This window comes from Rhinopithecus bieti, unplaced genomic scaffold (assembly GCF_001698545.2).
Source record: "Rhinopithecus bieti isolate Rb0 unplaced genomic scaffold, ASM169854v2 scaffold_18353, whole genome shotgun sequence".
NCBI classification, from domain to species: Eukaryota; Metazoa; Chordata; class Mammalia; order Primates; family Cercopithecidae; genus Rhinopithecus; species Rhinopithecus bieti.
In genome coordinates this window covers 430,832-452,690 of record NW_016809465.1, presented here as the reverse complement: position 1 = coordinate 452,690, position 21,859 = coordinate 430,832, and the positions used below count along the sequence as shown (strand labels likewise).

At 42.2% G+C, this 21,859-nt stretch overlaps 1 protein-coding gene across 2 annotated transcripts in view; it reads right to left on the bottom strand.

Annotated features, from left to right (window-relative positions):
- The window catches only part of LOC108540413 (fibronectin type III domain-containing protein 3B-like), a 127,493-nt gene extending 125,640 nt beyond the window's left edge, over positions 1–1,853 (bottom strand). Inside the window, exon 1 of one of the 2 annotated variants that reach the window (XM_017889479.1) lies at positions 1,655–1,853. The gene's annotated coding sequence lies outside the window, so the exon portion shown is untranslated. Of the gene's footprint in view, positions 1–787; positions 876–1,654 lie in introns of those variants that run through there. The other variant, XM_017889480.1, reaches the window with a different exon arrangement.
- Positions 1,854–21,859: the final 20,006 nt, after the last annotated feature.

The window sequence follows — 21,859 nt, the reverse complement described above, 5'->3', positions numbered from 1 at the left end:
GGAAGAAAGGAAGGAAGGAAGGAGAAAAGGAAGGAAGGAGAGAGGAGAAAGAAAACGATTTTAAAACGCTTATTCCCTCTCCCTTAGCTTTCCCTAGGAAGGCCTGGAAACCGGAGGAAATTCAAATCAAATTAGTTGCACATTAAAAAATAAACAGACAAGCAATCAGGAGGTGCCCACCCAACAAAAGACCTCACCCGTTCCAAAATATGATTAAGCTTGGGAGGGAAGAGGGGGAGGGGGACTAGAAACCAGCAGGGATGGAGAGATAAACCTGTGGATTTTTGGCCCCAGCGTTGACCCATTGCGGCCAAATTCTAAATTTTGTTTAAAGAAAATGCTGAGTTGAGGAGAAAAGAAAATAAAAAGTTATAACTTTTAAGGAAGTCTGCAAACGGCAATGTCTGGATAAAATGCCATTGCTTCTCTTCGTCTGGGATGGCAGGGTGGGAGCTGAGATTCCAAAAGCTCCAACTCCGACCCCGCACTCCTGGAAGCCTCCCCGCCAAAGGCGCCGCCGGGCGGCGCAGCCCAGTCTCCCGAGACGGCGGGTCCGGGTCCTCCGGCTCCCACGGGACGCCAGGACCCGGACCTCTGGGAAAGTTCGCGGGCACAGCCAGAGGCCCCACTTTCTGCCGAGAGTGACAGGCCCTTCCCACGCCTGCCGGCCCCAGCCCAGCCGCGGGCACCAGACGGTCCGCGCGGCCTCTCCTGGCCGCCTCGGGGAGCAGATTCCGCCCGCCCGCCCCACCCCCCGCCGAGGCGCCCCTCGGGGTGACGGACTGACCGGAGCTCCGCTGGCCCACACACCGGGTCGCCCGCTCCTTCCCGCCGCGCCCCGCTCCCCCGCCCAAGCTTCCAGCCGCCAGGCTCGCCAAGTCCGGCCGCGGCCGCCGGTTACCGCCCCCAGCCCGGGGGGAGCCCGGGGGGAGCCCGGGGGGCAGGACCGGGAGGGAGGACGTGGCGCGCTCGGAGGTGGCCAGCAGCGGGGCGGGGAGTGTCCCGGAGAGGCCCAGCCGGGGGCGGGGGAGCCAGGCCGGCGCAGGCTCGGGACCCTCCCCGAGAGCATTCCCGGGTTCGAGGCCCCCGACTGCCCCCGCCGGCGCGGAGAGGCGGCCCCAACTTCCAGCCCCACTTCTCACACCCGCCCTCTTCCCTCCACCATATGGAAATCTACAGCCTCAGAAAGTGACACGTCGAAGATTCCTCGGCCTCGCCGACCGCCCTCCCCCTCCTGGGCAGCGTTCCTGCCGCGGAGATTCCGGGAGGGGAGCGGATTCCTCGGACAAAATCTGCTGGGAAGGCTGGGGTGGGGGGAGGCCGAGAGCCACTGCCCCAATTTTTTTTTTTAAGGGGAATCTACCCGTTTCTTTCACTCCTGCAAACCCTGAGGCAGGGGGCACAGGCGGAGAACCCGACCCCAGCAAGGCGGGGGCCGCCCCCTCCCGGGTCCCGCGTTCCCGGGGTGCCCAGGCGAGCGCGGGGCGCCCCAGCACTCCGGCGCCAAGTTTTTGCCGGGAAGCCCAGGGCGCTCCCGGGACAGGGACGCACTTTGGCGGACTCGGCGTCAGGCCGGGGCTTTCCAGTGCATCGGACCCGGCGATTGCGCGCGGGGTCCAGGTCTCCTTCAGTTCCCGGCTCCTGCACGCCTTACCTTCCCTAGGGCTGAAACGCGGGGCTCCGGGCGCACCACACACCGGGTCGCCCACGCCTTTCCAGCAGGCAGCCCGAAGGATTCCTGACGCCCCCTTGCTGCTCCCGCCGCCGCCGCCGCTCTCCTCCTCCTCCAGCCGCCGCCGCCGCCGCTCAAATAACTACCAGGAGGGTTTGATGGGGGATTCCGCCATGTCAATGATGTCGGGACCACATGGGGATTTGGGGCCCGCCCACTACCGTAAACCGCCGAGTATACCTGCCGCCACACTCGCAGGCTCGCAGAAGCTGTTGTCCCCGGCCCTGCCTAGCTAAGCAGAAACTCCTTTTGGTTCAGCCAGACTAAAGAAACCTGACGCTTAGGGAGCTAACAACTCCTGAATGGCGAGGGCTGCGCGTTCTCCAGATCGCCAAAATAATGTAAAGACAATGTTTACTCAGTGATAATTAAGCCTAAGACTGACTTTTTTCCATTTACACATATATTTCCCTTTTTGTTGTTAACCCCCACAGCAACCTTGTGAGCTATATTACTCCCCTATTTCCCACAGCATTTTGTTCATACAGCTAACATAGTATTAGCAAATTTTATTATACTTAAGTTAAAATCTCTATTTCCTCTTTCTTCTTTTTGTTTTGTATTTTGTTGTTTTGGGGACCGCAGGCCCTGGGCAAGCATGAGCCACCACACCCTTTTTTTTCTGGGGGGGAGAGTAGAGAGGGGGTCTCAATAGGTTGCCCAGGCTGGTCTGGAGCTCTGGAACTCAGATGATCCTCCCGCCTCGGCCTCCCAAAATGTTGAGATTACAGGCGTGAGCCACCTCAGCCAGCCTTATTTCCCAATGCGTTTCTCAAGGATAGAGACTGTTGCTTACTTTTATCTTTATATCTGTAAAGGACAAGGACCACAATAGGACTCATTAAATAACTGTTGAGTTTATATTAAGTCAAATGTAATGTAGTTCTGTTGTATAGTCTCGAAGAGGTTAACAGACTGCATCCCTTGCCACCCCTCAAATTATTCAGGAGACAAGAGAGCAAAAGTTAGCCTAGAGAAGCCCCTGCCATCCATAGCTGTCCACGTATTCTGAATGTCAGCCTCAACTATTAAGCTACAAAGGAGCATTCAGGGAGTCACCAGAGACAATGTATTACTTCTGTTAACCAAAAAATAATAATAACAGTACATAATACTCTATTAAAGTCTAAAGAACACTGAGAAATAGCTCCTTCCCTTGTACAATTTGCCATTCTTTTGGGGATATTTTTGCCTTTTTTTTTTTTTTCTTGGAGGCAATGGTGAGTCCAGAGACATGAGGACCTCTCTCCTAAATGGCTTATTTCCTGCGGAGTTCCTCAAAGGGGAACTTGAAGCAATCCTTCTATAACACAACTCCAATTCTGGGTTATAGTCCTGTATGAGAAGGGTGGGGGGAAAAGCAGTAGTTCCTTAGTGCCAATAGCGTACAGTCCAATAGATCCCATTTGCATCCAAATGCCTTCTCCGGCTCCAGACTCTTTGGCTTCCTCAGGTGCCATGCCTTCAGCACAGCTCATCACTCATGGCTCCAGAAGGTACCTGTGTCCCTTTGTATGTGCCTTCCGTCTGAAATATACTTCTTCTTCCCTATTTAAGATCATTTACTCCTCCTTGATCTCCGGCTAAAACCACTACCTCATTTCCTCCCTACAGTCTCATACCTCTTTTCCCCACAATCTTATAATCCTTGTCAGTTCTCACATTGCTCTGAAGTTAGTTTTTGTTTGTTTGTTTGTTTTTTGTTTTGGGGGGTTTTAGTTTGTTTGTTTGTTTGTTTTTGTTTTTGAGGCTAGAGTGCAGTAGCACAATAGCAGCTCACTGCACGGTCAAGCTCCTAGGCTCAAGTGATTCTCCCACCTCAGCCTCCCAAGTAGCTGGAACTACAAGTGTGTGCCATCACATCTGGCTAAATTTTTTTGTTTGTTTTTCATAGAGACAGGCTCCCACTTTGTTGCTGAGGCTAGTCTCAGACTCCTGAACTCAAGCAATCCTCCTGCCCCAGGCTCCCAAAGTGCTGGGATTACAGGCATGAGCCACTGCACCCAGCCTGAAATTAGTTATTCTTTATCTCTTCCACTTGACTGAGTTTTGTTCATGTTTGTATCCCTAGTATCAACCTAGAATTCTGCTTTGAGTAGAAGACCCCCTTATGTTTGATGAATGAATTAATTGTAAAGTATGCAGAAGAATCTGAATGACTAGGTCAGTGAGCAAACTTCAGAGTGTGAAAGGTCAAATTCAGGTTGAAGGACAAGCTTGGCAGAGGAGGTAAAAGTAGGCAAGAGAAATTTGGAGGACAAATTTATTTATTCCTGTTTCTTCCACTAGACTGAATTTCTTCTTATTAGGAAGAAAAGAAATCAATGTACATATGATGCTTTATAATTTCACATGCATGTTCATATATATGATAGTGTTTCATTCATCTTCTTTGCCCTAACACCTAACACCAGTTTTGGCACAGAAAATAAGCCCATTAAATGTTTGCAAAATGAGAGGAAGTATGGTACAGTGGAGAGAGTATAGAATATAATGAGAGAAAAGTCAGTGATGTTGGGCATAAAGTTCTCTGAACCTGAATTTTCTTATTTGCTAAATTGTGATCTTTAATAAACCTCTGGCCAAAGTTGTTGTATAAAAAACTCAACCACCTGGTACTCAGTAAATAAATATTGGTTAGTCCTTGAATTAATGAACAAATGAGTAAATGAATTAATAAAGATATCTTTCTTAAAAGAATTAATAGGACAGAATTGGAAGTTTCAGAGGAGAAGGTGGAATTTGTGATAGAGGGCTCTCACCTACACTTTGAGGGATTTCGATTTAATACAGTGAGAACACTGTGGGATTATTGAGGCATGAAGTAACTGAAATAGGTTTCAAGGTTATCTTAGCAGCAGGATATAGAACAAGGTTCATGTCAGAGATGCATGCCCTGAACCTACTTTGGAAATGATAAAACTTACACCAGAGTCATGGTTCTGGGAAGAAGAAGAAGGACCTCAACCTAAGGCAATGAGTATGACTCTCTGGTGTTGACAACCTGTGTCATCTGCTGCTTTAGGTCTCAAATTATGAAACTGTAGTCATGGGTAAAACTTTGCTCCAAAAGCAGCTTAAGATTTGCTCAAATACAAAAGTTAACATCCAAATGAAGACGCCTAGAAATGAAGGCCTATAACAAAATACAGAGACTCTTAAACCCATCTGTCACCTGTGCAATGTAGGCTAAATCCAATTTTTGAAAAGATTCTTAGTCATACTTCTTCATCTCAAATACTTTATATCAAAAAATGCAGCACTAATGAATACGAAAGATTGAAAGTATTGAAACTAGCATGAAAAGGTCTCAAACAATTCAACTTTTCTGAATACTTCTATAGTCTAAAATGTTTAAATTTGAAACTCTCTCTCAAAGATTACTCTGACCAGTAACACATAATACATACAAGACCCAGCTGCATGCTCAGTTTCAATGTCCTTCGTCTGCCTATAGCTCGAGTTGCTAGGTTCCCAAGGCAGGCTCGGTTCTGCCCCTACTCTTGACCACCAGGCATGGTGGTTCATGCCTGTAATCCCAGCACTTTGGGAGGCTGAGGCAAGCGGATCACCTGAGATCAGGAATTCAAGATTAGCCTGGCCAGCATAGTGAAATCCAATCTTTACTAAAAAAAAAAAAAAAAAAAAAAAAAAAAATTCACCTGGAGTGATGGCAGACACCTGTAATCCCAGCTACTCGGGAGGCTGAGGCAGGAGAATCATTTGAACCTAGGAGGCAGAGGGTTGCAGTGAGCCGAGATGGCACCATTGCACTCCAGCCTGGGCAACAAGAGTGAAATTCCGTCTCAAAAAACAACAACAATAACAACAACAACAAAATACTCTTGACCTTAAATAGAAGGCATTAACTCTTTGCATCTATTTCTTATTCTAAGGTCCTGAGCCAGATCTGATACCAGCTTCAGTATGAACACTGACCATGAGCCAATTCATCTGGTTTTAAAAGCAACACTGCCACTTCACTTAGGCACATTTCTCCAACAATTTAACCAGTCACAACTGTGGTTTTGCCTTCTTTTCTATTGTTCAAGGCAAGATAAGCAAATTTTACCTCAATATTTTATTTAAATAAAAATACATTTTAAACAAGGAGATCTGTCCCACAGTTACCAGAACTATTCAGGTAGAAGCTGAATGACTGACAGGGCTCTTAAAAATCACAGGTTGATAGACTCCCACTGTCCCTTCCAAAGCAGAAATCTTGGCTCCCATGTCAGTTACAGCTAAGGACCCAGGCTCAGCCTGAACAGCACCAGGGAAAGGAAACCTATTCCTGTGGAGACAGCTTACTATCAACAACTCTAGTTCTAACCCAAGTCTTCTGAAACTGCCTCCTTGTGACTTTCTCCCACTGGTTTTATTTCTGCCCTCTGGAGGCAGACAAAATAACAACATTCACCTTCCACATGACTTCCCTTCCAATGAACTGAACATATCTGGCATTTGCTCCCTAGAGATTCTCTTTTCCTGAATAAATGTCCCTGACATGCCGAACTCGTCAAAGATCTCTCTTCATCTTTCTTTCCTACCACCTCTGAGGGCCTACTTGTTCAGTATCTCTGAACGTTTGTGATATGGTTTGGATCTGTGTCCCCACCCAAATCTCATATTAAAATGTAATCCCCAGTGCTGGAGGTGGGTCCTGGTGGGAGGTGATTGGTTCATGGGGGCAAAGTTCTCATGAATGGTTTATCACCATGCCCCACTTGGTACTGTATAGTGAGTGAGTTCTCAGGAGATGTGGTTGTTTTAAAGTGTGTAGCACCTTCCCCCTCTCTCTCGGTCCTGCTCCTGCCATGTACAACGCCTGCTCCTGCTTTACCTTCTGCCGTGAGTAAAAGCTCCCTGAGGCTTCCCCAAAAGCAGATGCCACCAGGTTTTCTGTACAGCCTGCAGAACTGTGAGCCAATTAAACCTCTTTTCTTTATAAATTACCCAGTCTGAGGTATTTCTTTATAGCAATACGAGAACTGACTGATACAGTTGGGTATCCAGATTTCACTCGTAATATTTCAGGCATGATAAGACTACAGCTGCAAAGAGTGTTATCTTTTCCTGCTTCAATTTGGACAAAACACTTCTACCACTACAGTTTAATATTGTGTTACATTTCTTAGCAGCCTCCTCATTCTATTAGCTCATGCTTCTTCTTCCATGAGAAGCTGTCAAGCTGGGCATAAATTAGATATGCAATTGATTTCATCTTAACTGACATTAATTAACTGATTGAATATATAATTTTATTAAATTTTATTTGTAAGTTTCATTTTTTACATCCCAGCCAACTACGACATTTTGGACATTGAGTCTATTATCAAGCAACCTTCCCCAATTTTGTGATATTGATGAGTATGAAGCATGCTTTCCATGTTGCCATTTAAGTCATTAACAAAAACATAAAACAAGACAAGGACAAAGACATATCACCAGTAATTTTTCTCTTGCGGCAAAGTTATTTAAAAAGCTATGCATCTGTCTGGGTGCGGTGGCTCACGCCTGTAATCCTAGCACTTTGGGAGGCCAAGGTGGGTGGATCACCTGAGGCCAGGAGTTCAAGACTAGCCTGGCCAATGTGGTGAAACCCCATCTCTGCTAAAAAACACAAAAGTTAGCCAGGCATGGTGGCAGGCACCTGTAATCCCGGCTACTGGGGAGGTTGAGGCAGGGGAATCACTTGAACCCAGGAGGCACAAGTTGTAGTGAGCCAAGATGGCACCACTGCACTTCAGCCTGGGTGACAGAGTGCTACAGCTCAAAAAAAAAAAAAAAAAAAGGCTATGACTCTGTCCATCATACCTTGAGCTGTACCACCATAGGGGAGGGTTGGATCTTACTTTCCTCATAGTCGTTGTCACCACTCTTGCCCACTGCTATAGTTTGGATGTTTGTCCCCCAAACCTCACATTGAAATTTGATCACCAATGTTGGAGATGGGTCCTAATGGGGAGGTGTTTGTGTCATGGGGACAGATCCCTCATGAATGACTTGGTGTCCTCCTTGAGTAATGAGCGAGTTCGTACTCTATTAGTTCCTACAGGAGCTGGTTGTTAAGAAGAGCCTGGCACTTCCCCCATCTCTCTCTTACTTCCTCTCTTGCCACAGGATCTCTGCACCTCAGCACACACCAACTCCTCTTAGCTTTTGGTCATAAGTAGAAGAGCCTGAGCCCCTTGCCAGATGCATATGACAGTGCCACATTTTTTGTATAGCCTGAAGAACCATGAGCCAAATAAACTTCTCTTCTTTATAAATTATTCAGCCTCAAATATTCCTTTATAGTGACACAAATGGACCAAGACACACATCCTCTTCCCTGATTTATTCCTGCTATGGTTCGAAGGTCTCCCCCAAGCTTCATGTGTTGGAAATTTAATCCCAAGTGCAACAGTGTTGAGAGGTGGAATCTTTAAGAGATGATTAGGCCATGAGGGCTTTGTGCTCATGAATAGATTAGTATCATTATCTATTTTATCTATCTATCTATCTATCTATCTATCTATCTATCTATCCATCCATCCAATGAGTGGGTTCATTATCACAGGAGTGGGTGTGTTATAAAAGTGAGTTCAGCCCTCTCTTGCTATTTCAAGGGCTTTCGTACTCTTCTGCCTTCTGCCAGGGATGGTGCAACAAGAAGGCCCTCACCAGATGTGGCCCCCCAGTCTTGGACTTCCCAGCCTCCAAAATTGTGAGTCAAATAAATTCCTGTTTATTATCAATTACCCAGTCTGTGGTATTCTGTTGTAGCAGCACAAAACAAACCAGGACAATTTTTGGGGGGCGTCATTTTCTTTTCCTAAGGGGTCAAGACCTCTGAATGAGCCTGTAATCCCAGCACTTTGGGAGGCCAAGGTGGGTGGATGATCTGAGGTCAGGAATTGGAGACCAGTCTGGTCAACATGGCGAAATCTTGTCTCTAACAAAAATACAAAAATTAGCCGGGCTTTGACTTTGGCAGCTACCATCCTTTTAGGACTTCCCACTCTCTTTGTACTCTCTCCAGTTCTTTCTATAAGTTTCCTGTGTGTTTATGACCAAGTTTTTTTGACTTGCAGAAGCCTAAGAAGCTGTGTAAAGTAATTTACTAATCCAGCCATGGGTGCACAAGGCCAGCACCACACTCAGACAGACTTACTTCTCCCTCTCTCTGTGATAAACTCCATTATACTGTAACACATTAGAAAACCCTTGGCTCGGCCAGGCGCGGTGGCTCATGCCTGTAATCCCAGCACTTTGGGAGGTCAAGGCGGGCGGATCACGAGGCCAAGAGTTAGAGACCATCCTGGCCAACATGGTGAAACCCTGTCTCTACTAAAAATAGAAAAATTAGCTAGGTGTGGTGGCACACACCTGTAGCCCCAGCTACTTGGGAGGTTGAGGCAGGAGAATCGCTTGAACTGGGAAGGCGGAGGTTGCAGTGAGCTGAGATCATGCCAATGCACTCCAGTCTGGCAACAAAGTGAGACTCTGTCTCAAAAGAGAGAAAGAAAGAAACAAAACCCTTGGCTCCCAATATGTCATGGTTTTTAAATAATTGCACAAATATTTCTTGAGCACCTACCATATGCCAGACACTAATTTGTGGATATATAGTTGATCCTTGAACAATTAGGGGATCAGGAGTGCTAATCCCTGCAAAGTCAAAAATCTGAGTATAAGTTTTGACTGCCCCAGAGTGAGCTACTACTACTCTTTTTTTTTTTTTTTTTTGAGACGGAGTCTCGCTCTGTCGCCCAGGCTGGAGTGCAGTGGCCGGATCTCAGCTCACTGCAAGCTCCGCCTCTCGGGTTCACGCTATTCTCCTGCCTCAGCCTCCGGAGTAGCTGGGACTACAGGCGCCCACCACCTCGCCCGGCTAGTTTTTTTTGTATTTTTTAGTAGAGACGGGGTTTCACCGTGTTAGCCAGGATGGTCTCGATCTCCTGACCTAGTGATCCGCCCGTCTCGGCCTCCCAAAGTGCTGGGATTACAGGCTTGAGCCACCGCGCCCGGCCCCCGAGCTACTACTATTCTACTGTTGACTGGAAGCCTTATAAATAACATAAATGGTTGATTAACACATATTTTGTATGTTACATGTATTATATACTGTATTCTTACAGTAAGGATGCTAGAGAAAAGAAAATGTTATTAAGAAAATCATAAAGAAGGGAAAATACATCTATAGTATTATACTATGTTTATCCATCCCATAAGTTTATGTCATCTGTGTACAAGATGAAATGGCAGGCAACCGTACCTGCAGACCTCTATCTATGGTACCTACTGAGCGATTCAACTTTTTCTTGTAATGTCAATGACTTTTCTCTGCTTCTTGGGAGCACTTCCAGCATTACTAGTGGCACTTTGCATGGGTTCCACAGTGTTATTCAAGGTTTAGAGTATTACAGCAAACACGATGAAAAGCACGTGAGACCCACAAGACATCACTTTTTGCTGCAATTTGCAATTTACTGGAGTGATGAACTGTCCACATGGAGATTATTAGCATCACATGACATTTTAAGTGGATACTTCTTACACTTGAGCTCACCATCGTAGCACTAGGAGGAGGCTATGAAATTATTACAGTTTAATACAGTATGTACTGTAGTTCATTTTCTGCAGTTGTGATTTAATACTGTATGTTTGTTTGCATTTCTCTCAACTGTGAATTGCACCACATATGATCTGTGTGTTATGTGCATGTTTTGATAAATTTTAACTTTTTGTCTTAGTCCATTCTGTATTGCTATAAAGCACCACCTGAAACTGGGTAATTTATAAAGAAAAAGGGTCTATTTGGTTCACAATTCCGCTGCCTAAATCTGCTGAGGGCCTCAGGCTGCTTCCACTCATGCTTGCAGACAAAGGGAAGCTAACCTGTGCAGAGATCACATGGTGAAAGAGGAAGCAAGGGAAGGAAGGAGGGAAGGGGGAGGCCTGAGGCTCTTTTTAATTATTTATTTTTTTTGGAGATAGGGTCTCACTCCGTCACCCAGGCTGGAGTGCAGTGGCACAATCATGGCTCATTGCAGCCTCGACCTCCTAGGCTCAAGGAATCCTCACATCTCAGCTTCCCTAGCAGCTTGGGACTACAGGCATGCAACCCATGCTGGCTATTTTTTCTATTTTTTTGGTAGAGATGGGGTTTTGCTATGTTACTCAGGCTGGTCTTAAATCCCTGGCTTCAAGTGATCCTCTTGCCTCAGCCTCCCAAACTGCCGGGATTACAGGTATGAGTCACCACACCCAGCCTTAGGATCTTTTTAACAACTAGGTCTAGGCCAGGCATAGTGGGTCAAGCTTGTAATCCCAGTACTTTGGGAGGCCGAAATGGGTGGATCACTTGAGTTCAGGAGTTCGAGAGCAGCCTGGCCAACATGATGAACCTCTGTCTCTACTAAAAATATAAAAATTAGCCGGGTGTGGTGGCAGGTGCCTATAATCTCGGCTACTTGAGAGGTTGAGGCAGAAGAATTGCTTGAGCGCAGTAGACAGAGGTTGCAGCGAGCTGAGATCTCTGCACTCCAACCTACCTGGGTGACAGAGCGAGACCCCATCTCAAAACAAAACAAAACAACAACAACAAAACCCAGGTCTCATGGGAACTAACAGAATGAAAACTCACTCACTAAAGCCCTATACCCAGGGAGGGCATTAATCTATTCATGAGTTATCTGCCCCAAGACCTAAATATCTCCTATCAGACCCCATTTCCAACATTGGTAATTAAATTTCAACATGAAGTTTACAGGGGTCAAACATCTAAGCTATAGCACTTCTTACAATAAATTTGTATTTTATTGTATCAAATGATAAAACAGACCATATATATTTTATGCGTGCGTGACATACTTAACTTTTGCTTAATTTTTTTTGATATTCCTAGGCTTCCACAGCTTATGCATATTTTTCCAAATTGTCACAAATTTCCAAAAAATTTTCCAAAATATTTATTGAAAAAAAATTTGCACGTAAGTCCATCATGCAGTGCAAACCCGCCATGTTTTCAGCAGTCAGCTGTACACGTATTAGGCCCTAGAAGCTGCAAATACTTATAATAATGGCTAAATCTTCATAAAAATCGTTTAAAATTGTGATGGCCATTATGTGGAACATTCCAGATGAATAACATTGAATCATCTAAAAATATTTTAAAATATTTTATTGCCTCCTTTAAAAGGCTCTTAAAAAAAAGACCAAACAAATAGCGTAAATGGCTAATTGATATGAATTAAATATACCAACTTTTTCACTTAATTACTATCCCATCCCAAAGACAAAAATAAAGCTAAATAAAATGTTTATAAAAGTTAGACTCCCAGATCAAGCAGGCCTAGAAAATGCTTTATTTGCCCTATATGTCAGTGAACTCTGCCCTAAAGTCAATAATCTTATTAAAAAATAAGTTGAAAAAACTGCCTGTTAAACTAAGTCAGGCTTCAACATACAACTTTCTGAAATTTAGCTGACTATTTTGAAACTTTTGTTTGTTTGTTTGTTTGTTTGTTTGTTTGTTTGTTTTTTGAGATGGAGTCTCACTCTGTCACCCAGGCTGGTGCGCAGTGGCACAATCTTGGCCCACTGCAACCTCCGCCTCCTGGGTTCAAGTGATTCTCCCGCCTCAGCCTCTTGAGTAGCTGGGATTACAGGCATGCACTACCATACCCAACTAATTTTTGTGTTTTTAGTAGAGACGAGTTTCACTGTATTGACCAGGCTGGTCTTGATCTCCTGACCTCAGGTCATCCACATGCCTCAGCCTCCCAAAGTGTTGGGATTATAGGCATGAACCAGTGCTCCCAGCCTGAAACTTTTTGTAACATTTACATGTATACAGGAAATCTCTGTATGTAAGAGTGTCTCCCTCTTTGTACTTAAGTCACTAGAAACTTTTAAGGTGCTTTTCCTGGCCATCTTGTCTTACCTGGAACTTTACCTCTGGCTTCCTTGTTTCTGCAAATAATAATGTTTAGATCTAAGGTCTGTGTCTTTGAGATATAAATTTCCTACCTTGTTTCATCTAGGAGTCATAACTTTGTAAGTGCAAATTTAGGGTTGCCCAGCTAACAACTAGTGACAGGACTGATGACCTGAAAGGGACGAGAAGAACTATGTGAAAACTGGCAAATGAAGAATTTTGTGCGTAATCAATTTGGCTAAAAGCTAGATCTCCTTTTGTCTGTTCTCTGCATCTGTATGTCTGTGTGTCTATAGGTGTTACGTCCATGTGATAGCTCTCTACCAAAATGTATGAAAGAGTTCTAATTAAAGAAAAAATAAGCACTTAAGTTTTTATCAGGAAAATAGAAACGAACTTAAATGCCTTTTAGTTCATGTGATTTGGACAAATCTTTGGTAAATGAGACTAGTTAAATATTGGTTTAACAAGCAAAAGCTGTATATTCTCACCAGCACAACGCTCATGTCTTTAACTTTAGGATCCTTGCTTTGGTCATGATTACCCACCATTCCCATGTTTTTAAAATGGTTAATAGGAGGCTAGTTGTGGTGGCTCAAACCTGTAATCCCAGCACTTTGGGAAGCAGAGGTGGGCAAGTCACTTGAGGTCAAGAGTTTGAGACCAGCCTGGCTAACATGGTGAAATCCCATCTCTACTCAAAATACAAAAATTAGCTGGGCATGGTAGCAGGTGCCTGTAATCCCGGCCACTTGGGAGGCTGAAATGGGAGGATTGCTGGAACCTAGGAGGCAGAAGCTGCAGTGAGCCAAGATTGTGCAATTGCACTCCAGCCTGGGCAACAGAGGGAAACTCAGTCTAAACAAAAAAAAAAAAAAAAAAAAGAAAAAAAAGGTGAACAGGGAAACAATGTGAGATGACAGCTAACTAGTTTTGTTTAATGTTGCAAAAAATTTTCATGAACAGTTCAAGCATAATTGTTAAAATGAATAAATTAGATGTAAATGAGGTAAAATTTATACTTTTCAAGAATAATTGTTTTATAAAATATGTCTACTTAAAATAGTTTTAAGATTTTTTGTTTGTTTGTTTGAAACAGGGTCTCACTTTGTCAACCAAGCTGGAGTGTAGTGGCAAGATCTCAGCCCATTGCAGCCTCAACCTCCTGGTTTCAAGAGATCCTCCTGCCTCAACCCACCAAGGAGCTGGGACTACAGGTGTGCACCACCATGCCTAGCTAATTTTTTTTGTATTTTTTGTAGAGATGAGGTTTCACCATGTTGTCCATGCTGGTCTCGAACTTCTGAGCTCAAGCTATCCACTCGCCTCGGCCTCCCAAGTAGCTGGGGCTACAGGCATAAGCTGCTTCACTTAGCTTAGTTTCAGCTTCTTAAATTTTATAGAAAGACAAAACATACTTAGGTCTGTTAGTAAATATGTCCTGTTCCACACTAAGAAATTGTACGTTGAAGAGGCACATATTTCTAGAAACTACGAGATGGAATTAGTCTACTGTATTCTAGGTCACAATGGCTAAGAATTAAAATTCTAATTAATATACATAATTAAAAGTACTAGAAATAAGAGAAACAATTCTATATGTAAAGTAAGGTACATTTTGGTGAGAAAATTGTTATAAAGATAGGAGGATATTTTTGTTATAAAGTGATTCAAAATTATTTAAAAGTTGTTTCAAAATATGGATTTAAGAATGAAATAGGCTGGGCGCAGTGGCTCACACCTTGTAATCCCAGCACTTTGGGAGACCGAGGCTGGTGGATCACCTGAGGTCATGAGTTCGAGAACAGCCTGGCCAACATGGCGAAACCCCATCTCTACTAAAAACACAAAAAATTAGCCAGGTGTGGTGGCGGGCACTTGTAATCCCGGCTACTAGGGAGGCTGAGGCAGGAGACTCACTTGAAACTGGGAGGCAGAGGTTGTAGTGAGGCAAGATTGTGCCACTGCACTCCAGCCTGGGTGACAAAGACAGACTTTCTGTCTCAAGAAAAAAAAACAAAAAAAAGAAATAGAAACAAGGCAGACAGCCAGGCAGGAACCAGTAATTAGGAGAAAGAGATGTCAGGAAGGTTTTTGTAAGTATGAGGATATGTTTTTTGGTAAAAGCAGATAGTTTAAAAGAGAAGGAATTTTTTTCTTTTTTTTTTTTTGGTATAAGAGAGAATTTGTGTGGTCAAAAGGATAAGGGGAAAAGGAAAGTAAATTTTTGTCATAAGGTAGAATGATTGGCTGTTCCAGTATGAGAAAGAAGGAAATATAGGACAAAACTGAAAGTGTAAGCAAGTGATAAAACATTTGTGGGAGATTAATGTTACCTCCTTTCTATTCCTTATGAAAGAAATTTTGTGTGTAATCAATTTGGCTAAAAGTAGAAGATAATTGTTTACAGATTTTCTAAGTATTAAGCTTTTATGTGAAAAGTACACTGATGTGAAATAAAATGCTCCCCTGTCTTAAAACAACAAAGTTTTCCTGGAGTATTTACTCCTCTTAATAAAAAAAAAATAACAAAATCTTTTTCTTTACCTTCTAATTGGCCTATGAAACAAAGATTTTGTGTTTTATCAAAGTAATTTCTTATGCCTCATGATTTCTTTATTAGGTCTTTCATTACTTAAGAAAACTAAGCCTTGGGTGGGGAATGGTGGCTCATGCCTGTAATCCCAGTGCTCTGGGAGGACAAGGTGGGAGGATCATTTGAGGTCAGGAGTTCAAGACCAACTTAGCCAACATGGCAAGACCCCGTCTCTATTAAAACGTTAGCCAGACATAGTGGTGTATACCTCAGCCTCCCAAATAGCTGGTACTATCAGCATGAGCCATTTCACTCAGCTGTGTTTTGGCTTCTTGAATTTTATAGAAAGACAAAATGCTGCTCAGGAGGCTGAAGTGGGAGGATTGCTTGAGCCTAGAAGTTCAAAGGTGCAGTGAGCTATGACTGCATGACTGCACCCCAGCCTGGGCAACAGAGTGATACACTGTCTCTGAAACAACAACAACCACCGCCACCGCCACCACCATCACCAGTCTTAAAAGAATTAAGGTTTTTAAACAGAAGGTTTGTATGTAATCTTCTGCATTTGCCTTTGAAGTCTTTTAGTTATCACTGTGGTCAAACGAATGACTGTTATTTTGTAGTCATCTGTGATCCTATTTTGATTAAATGTTTTAAACCTTTTGATATGTTTGACACATTTCCCCAAATCAAATTCTAAAATTGTCTTTTTTTACCTCAAACTAAATTTGGAACATTTCAGAAGAGATCCTGAAAGTATGAAAGAGATATATTAAGCCAATTCTGTTTATGTGAAAGGTTAAATTACGCAGAGAGCATTGTCAAAGTAAGAAATTATGTTTACTCTTCTTTGAGTTGTATTTGTATGGTTATGTTATTAATATGTGCATAAAACTGAATAAAAATCTTAGAAATATAGTATGTTATCTATTATAGTTCTGGTTATTATATTAAAATATTGTATGCCACAGAAATAACCAAATTTCTTCGTCAATTGTTAGTTGCATCATCATTATAATGAACTCTCATCAGGTTTTAACTATGGACATGGTTGCTTTATTCTGATGCCTTTTGAAAACTTTTATAAGCAACTATATCACAAAGTGTTATGTTTTCAAGGAGGTTCATGGAAAGGATGAAAATAACTCTGTAAACACAATTTTCTGATAATTTAGAGATCATATCATGGGACTGGGTAAGAATTTCTAATACTCAAATGAAGAAATGGATGAATTTATGAAATGGCTAACCAAGATCAAGCAGAACAAGAATTAATTACATGAAACCAAATGAACTGATGAAGAAAATAATCATGGGTTTTATGGCTTTGTAAATTTGAAACATTGTTGGTTCTCTTAAAGTTTTATGTTTCAGATTTAAGAAAAATATTTTTTTAAGTTATCTATAATTTACAGAAATTTGATAAAGTGTACTTTTGCAAACAATAATGGAAACATTTGCATTTTCTCTCTACATGATCCTTCCAGAATTTGGACAATATTTGTGAGTATTCTCACTTTTATGACAATAAGATTATTTGAATAAGTTCAATAATAATTTGTCCCCTTTGTAACAGGATACAGTCAGAAGCATTGGTTATATTACCAACACTTTCACTGGAATGTCATATTTGAGAATGTGCATAAAATACCTGGCTTCAAGGGTTCCCACCCTTACAGTGAGTGTGTAAAAATTGCCATTTTCTGGCAGGTCAAGGAATCTTCAGATACTAGATACTGCAGGCAAAGTCTGATGTCTACCTTGGTTTGGCTTTCTAGTGTAGAGAGATCTTTTTAAAGTCTAATCTGAGATTCCTTGGCAAAATTTACAGCAAAGCAAATTTTAAAAAAGCCTATATGGTTATTCTTGCTGCAGTTATATAAAATAATCAGGGCAAGTTTGATGAGACTAAACCTATTGTGCAAATACATAGTCTTACTTTGATTGTAACTGGAGCTTATATGACAGGAGCTCCAACTTTAGACCAACCATAGAGTTCTGATGAAAAAGTTTGTCCCAAGACCTTTTCCTTAAGAAGTCTATCCTTTTATACCAGCACTGGCATTTGTAAATGCCAAAGCAATCAATTCAGAGGTAGAAGTCAATTTGTTTGCCCTTTCTATTATGCCTAACAGTAAGACTGGTTTTTGTTGTTTTTTACTAGAATTTCTGAGTTAACAGGTTATTCTGACCTCCAGTAGACAGAGCTTTGGGGAGGAAGTTGAGAAAAACAGATAAAGTGTGGTATCAACATGACAATGAATTGCAGACTGAACAACAGTTAGACCAAGGGAATATTATGAAGTCGACACATATTAACTAAGGCTCCCCTCCTTCCACACACATTTCCCAGGTATTCATCAATCCCCACTACACAACAGTGAGGCATCTCTTTTAGCCCTCACCTAAGTTTACCTGCTCTACGGGCCACTTCTGGATTCCTTAGATGACAAATTCTCATTAATTCACACATTTAATCATTTCACTGACTCATCATTTCTTTAAAACTAACTATGTGTCAGGGTCAGATGTGTTATAAAATCAAATAAGATACAACCCTTACCCTCTGGGGAAGATAGCAAGGTAAATTAATGATAACATGAAGTAGGACATGTGTTACACCAGAGGCTAACAGAGTGCCCTCTGAGAAAAAAAAAAAAAAAAAAGCAACATGATATGGCTGGGCATGTCCTAAAGATCAACTCTTCCAATGAATACCTGTAATATATGTATTTACAGCTTTGACCCAAGGGAACAAACTAATGGTTGGTAGTGTAAGTGCTGTGGCAGCATAGTAGAGCGTATTTCAAGAGCTTAAAGGGTCTTTGTGTGCACACTCAAGCTATTCCATCTACATAGCTTTTAATTCTTCCCCATATAGCACTAATTGTAATGAGTAGTTTTCATTTTTTCTCCTCTTAGTACTCAAATTCACAAAGAGATAAGCGACGTGTGCAGTGGCCATGAAAAGTAAACCTCTCAGATCTCAGGGGGTGACTGACAACCCAGTTGCCACACCTCTGGATCTGCCATCACATTCTTTGAGGCCACATTTTCTCCAGGCTGTTCCCAGTGAATGACTGAGCCTGGCAGGGGTACTAGAGCAGTCTCATTCCTGCAGCATGTGAGATCCCCCCTAGTTAGCTGGATTTAAGGACCCACTGGAATCACTGTGAGATTGACCTGAGCTAAAATTTCATTGATCTTCCAACCTCCATAAGCTTCTACTCTGCCTGGAGGGCCATAGAGGCATTTTGGGTCTTCTGGAGTAAGTGTCAGTTCAGAGCCAATGCCCAGTAGACCCCCAAAACACTGGTTATTTTGTTTTCCCCAGTGCACAGTTGCCCTGAGGAAAGGCAGTAGGTCCCTTTGTGGAAGGCTGGAAAAAAGATTAGCAGTATATATTTTCCATAGGATATGTTCTTCCTCTAGGGAAGAACCCTGGCCTCCCCTTCTGGGGAGTTTACAGACCTGATTCTGTGTCTGTAAACTGGCTCAAGCCTGGAAATTGATTGAGAAGCCATGAGTCTGTTTTTTTGATTCATTTTATACTTTTGTTCATTGGGTGTAGAATTTTTTTGCATATACAGATTAACTAAGAATTTAGTAGTTTTCATACCCCTTTCACTTCTAAGAATATCATGATGCCATAGGTCTGCCCTGGCAGACTCTTCTGATTGCTGTTTGAATCTGCTGCCAATTACTGTAACTATGCCTGCCTTACCTTCGGCAGTCAAATGCCACCACTTGCTCCTGACACCTTGGGATCCAAATACTCTCACTACAGTTAAGTTTTCCAACTGAGTGGCTGCAATTCCCATTGTAAGGTCTGGCTGACAGAGAAGAATGGTCACAGAGCTTTTAAGGATGCTGGAGCTCCTTGTCACAAATTGATTTCTCAAAGTATAGATGAAAGGCAGGTCTCTGGACCCTCCCAGTGTGAGTGAGTAGCTCACTGACTCTGGGAGGATTGGTGGAGGGTGTGGTGGGGACATTTGTTCTTTAGACTCCTTTCATGTCAAGTCACAGGTTAGGAATGACTGTGTTTCTCTTTTTTTTTTTTTTTTTTTTTTTTGAGACGGAGTCTCGCTCTGTCGCCCAGGCTGGAGTGCAGTGGCCGGATCTCAGCTCACTGCAAGCTCCGCCTCCCGGGTTTACGCCATTCTCCTGCCTCAGCCTCCCGAGTAGCTGGGACCACAGGCGCCCGCCACCTCGCCTGGCTAGTTTTTTGTATTTTAGTAGAGACGGGGTTTCACCGTGTTAGCCAGGATGGTCTCGATCTCCTGACCTCGTGATCCGCCCATCTCAGCCTCCCAAAGTGCTGGGATTACAGGCTTGAGCCACCGCGCCCGGCCATGACTGTGTTTCTCTACCAAAGGATATAGCTCCTTTCAAGATGCCTAGGGGCGGGGAACAAATCCTCGAGAATTTCATCCTGCCCTGTTGCTTGTTCTTAACCTTGCCCAGACCTTTGTAAGTAGACCTTTCATTAAACACTCTTCACTGCTGGAACCCTATGTGATATCTAATAATTCCCTGGTAGCTGTGGGATACAGAACAAAATTTCACTGTTTCAAAAGGTTCTTTCATATATTTATTTACCAGATTTATATTTTCTCTTTGTTGTGCTAGATCATCTTTGCTTGATAGATTTACATCTATTCTTAGGAAGTAGACTATTAATAGTGATACTGTTTGGAAAACACAGTTTATTTTTATTGTTGTTGGGGATATAAAATGATGTGGATTATCATTTCAATATTGTAAACTTCAATCACATTTTATTCTTCTCCACATCAATCCGTATACATAAGATACATAGACATCTTTGCTGAGTTGAGTACTTTTCTGTATATATACTGCAACAAAAGGGTTTTAAGTTTTATTTTGAGACACATTCTAAATTTTTTTGCAGAAGTAATAAGGAAGAACAGAAAGACTTTTCTGGTTGAATCACTATCTAACACTCATTAGGCTACACATTTCCTCATACGTATTGCTTTAGCTGCATTTAACAAGTTTTGATACAGAGTAGTTTCATTTAGATCTAAATATATAGAGCAGGCTAGGCATGGTGGTTCAGACTTACAATCTGACCACTTTGGGAGGCCCAGGCAGGAGGATTGCTTGAGCCCAGGAGTTTGAGACCAGCCTGCACAATATTGGGAGACCCTGTCTCTACATAAAATTTAAAAATTAGCTGGGTAGGGTGGTACCAGCTACTCAGGAGGCTGAGGTGGGAGAGTCACTTGAGCCCAAGCTACAGTGAGTCACGCACACACCAGTGTATTCCAGCCTGGGTGACAGAGCAAGACCCTATCTCTAAATAAATAAATAAAGCAATGTATATTTAGATATAAATGTCTTCCAATTTCCATTATTATTTCTTGATTAACATACAAATTATTAAGAAATCACATTTAAATTTCTAAAAATATGAATATATTTGGTCACTTACTATTGATTTTTAATTTTTTGTGAGCTAGTACATAATCAATTTCTTTTTAATACTGAAAATGTGAGAAAATATCTACTTCTAATTACTAGGTGTGAGGTTCCAAATATGTATTAGACCAAGAGCATTAAAAGCGTTGACTTAGCCGGGCGTGGTGGCTCAAGTCTGTAATCCCAGCACTTTGGGAGGCCGAGACGGGCAGATCACGAGGTCAGGAGATCAAGACCATCCTGGCTAACACGGTGAAACCCCGTCTCTACTAAAAAAATACAAACAAACTAGCCGGGCGAGGTGCCGGGCGCCTGTAGTCCCAGCTACTTGGGAGGCTGAAGCAGGAGAATGGCGTAAACCTGGGAGGCGGAGCTTGCAGTGAGCTGAGATCTGGCCACTGCACTCCAGCCTGGGCTACAGAGCGAGACTCCGTCTCAACAAACAAAAAAAAAGTGTTGACTTAACTTCTATATGCTTATTTATTTCCTTCCTATGGATTTATCATTTCCTGTAAGAGTTAATATTAATATCTATACATTTGGAAATTTATCAACTTCTCCAGGTGGTTCTACTGATTTTTAAGAAATGTATCTTTGGAAGTTATCTAGGGAGGTACATGAAAGTTAGTTCAGGATTATTACATTTTCCACATGAATTTTCTTCTATCCTTAATGTAACTTCCCTTTTCTCCCTAACAATACTTTTGCTATTTTTCTGATCGACCTAACATATTAGTAGCTAATATTTTGTTCCACTTTATTAGGAAGAAAAAAAATTCCCAAATTAGTCATCATATTTTTTCTGTCAGAGATATAAAAAAAAAATCACTATCTTGTTTCTTGCATATCATTCCCTCATTCTAATGTCCTTCCTAGCATTGATTTATCATGAGTTTGGAGTAATAAACTGTCAATTTTTGGCTAAAATATATATTTGTTTCTCCTTCACCCTTGAATTATCTATTGAATGAAATATATTTACTTCTTCTTCACTTGAATTGATGATTATTTCCCCCCAACACAGTCAAAATCTTCTGGTCTTTGTTATTGCTTTGAGTTGTTGGGGGTTTATCCTTTTGTTGTTCCTGATTTTCTCTGTAATTGCTTTTAAGATTTTTCATTTTGTGTTCTCTGAGTTCATTAAGATCCATTTAAGTTAAAATTTATTTTTATTTATTCTACATAGGACTTTGTGTGCTTCTTGATCTGAGAATCCATCATT